Genomic DNA, 2,317 nt, shown 5'->3' with positions numbered 1-2,317 from the left:
CTAATGCCTGCTGCCATTCCTGTGGGCATGTTGCCTTCCCGTTACCTTACGTGGCTTTGCTGTAAACTGACCGTGTAATAACGCTGAGGCAAGTGACCTTGTGGACACTTTGTACAACCAGAATTAATAAATGTTCTTGACAGGGTAATCAGTCAGTTGGTTCGTTTAGTACATGAGTTTAGTGGCTTAACAGGCAGCAGTGTGAGAAAAGTTTTGCTTCATCCTGTTGTGAAAACAAATGATTAGCAAAGAGCAACCTGACAGCCTCACTCAGCCACTGAAAACGAGCCCAGTTTTTCCATTGCTGCGAGACTGCTGGTGGCCGTTTGGATAGTGGTGTGGTATCTTTGTCAAACCTCTTCAGTTTTACTGACGCGAGGGTACACGCTCCTGGAGTGCTTTCTTAGACCCCTTCTGTATCGGGAGTTTGGTTTATAGCTCGTTCACATGTTCCTTTTCATCATCCATGTGATGATTGGGGAAGAACATAGACATTCAATGCTGAAGTACAATTTTACCTGCTAAGCAAATATCTCATGGGAAACTAGTAAGTTCCTCCTTGTTGTAATCAGATATTCTTTAAAAAAATAATGAGCGCTCATTCTCTGAAAAAAACCAACAGCTGCAGCAAAGAGCTGCTGTAGGTGGCAGAGCCAGGTTCCTGGAGGGGCCCTTCAACAGCGGGACACCTCCACTTACCTTATTTCTAAGCTGCATAGCATTTACTAGGTGTAGAGCAAAAATGGAAGAGTTAAGGTTTTGGTATGCACTATCTGCAAAGAGTGAAATCTGTGGCATTGACTTATTTCACACAGGACTTTAAAAAGCCCTTATAGGGAAAGTTTTGTGTGCTCTTACAAATATGACTGCCCTGTGGAACCTGGATGAGATAGCCTTTTAATATAGTTATTTTTTTATTGAAGTTGATGAACAGAACTGTCCTTTGTTTGCACGTGCTATTTCAGTTACAGGGAGGTGCTATACATGCATCCACAAACAATGGCATTAAGGTCAATCTAGTCCAGCCTGAGGGCTGCTGCTGTCAGGGTGGGGTTTGCCTTTTCCCGTGTGTTGGTGGAATAGTTTTCACCTGGTCTGTGAACTGAATGACCCATTCCCCAGCTGTGTGCTCAGTATAAAGTTGTGGGGCAACCCAATATGTATCTTTTGTTAAAAAAAAAAAAAAAAAAAGAAGAAGAAGGTTGGGGGTGATGACCCGCTGCTTTTTGAGAGCATCTTACAGTTAGTGTAATTAAATAGAATGCAAAGTTGTACAATACTATAGTCAGGTGCATTTTCAGATACTGTAGGTAACTGGAAAGATTTGATGAAAAAATGTGAGTAGGTAGAACTTAGTTGGGTTTTTTGTTTAGTGTTTTTTTTTCCCCTCCCCTTCATAAATATGCAGGCAAGATTGCAGGAGTTATCTCACTTCCCTTCCTTCAGAAAGGAAAAAGAAAATGTTTGGACCAAACTATTTTAAAAGATAGAAAATTGGGGTCTTACATTGGATATTCTTCTTCTTGCCTTGGTGTGCTGGTGTGGAAAGCTGAGTTTGCTAAGCTTGCTATTATCACTTTCAGCTTTCCTGGTATATTTTCCTGCCTGGCAAGCTCTTGTTTGTGAGTTGGAGAGCAAAGCAAGCCCTGAAGAACAAAAGTTGTGAAAAATGGAGAGTCTGCTGCTGTTACCTCAAACCTCACCTCAGACAGCGTATGGGGCAGGGAAGTTGCTGTGTACCAGACATGATGACTTTTTTTTCTGACCCCTGAAATGTTTTTGTTGCTCCTAAATGAAATAACAGGCCTGGCCGTTCCTGTAGCATCTCTGCCATAGGGTTCAGTTGTGGCTATAAGGTAAGAGTCAGGAAACTGTGGTTTTCATTTTGTTGGGGTCTTGTTTATTTTACTCTACTACCAGATATGGGTGAGGTGTGAGTCCTTATGTGACCCTTCGAGAGAAAAACGCTATCTTGTAATTTAGCTTCTTACAACTGCAGGAAAATAAGTACCGGAATGATACTCCTTTCCGGTTTCTCCGTCCTCGCCGCTCACGCGTGGGCGTGCTGTCGCTGCGTGCCTGTCCCTCGAGCCTGGCGGGGAGCCTCGAGGGGGGGTGGGCTGCTCCTCGTTCTGCCCAGCGCCGGCGGGGCTTCTCCTCCCTTTGCGGGAGGGGATGCGGCTCGGAGAGAGGCCGGAGTTTCGGCTTCGTGGTCCTGACCCCACCTCCGTGCCTCCCCCTGGGCAGGGCCCTGCCCGCTACCTTCGCGGGCTACAGGGAGCTCCGGCGGAGGCTGGGAGAGCCCTGTCCGTGTCCC

Source organism: Phaethon lepturus, unplaced genomic scaffold, assembly GCF_000687285.1.
Source record: "Phaethon lepturus isolate BGI_N335 unplaced genomic scaffold, ASM68728v1 scaffold30327, whole genome shotgun sequence".
Classification (NCBI taxonomy): domain Eukaryota; kingdom Metazoa; phylum Chordata; class Aves; order Phaethontiformes; family Phaethontidae; genus Phaethon; species Phaethon lepturus.
This window is presented reverse-complemented; position numbering follows the sequence as displayed.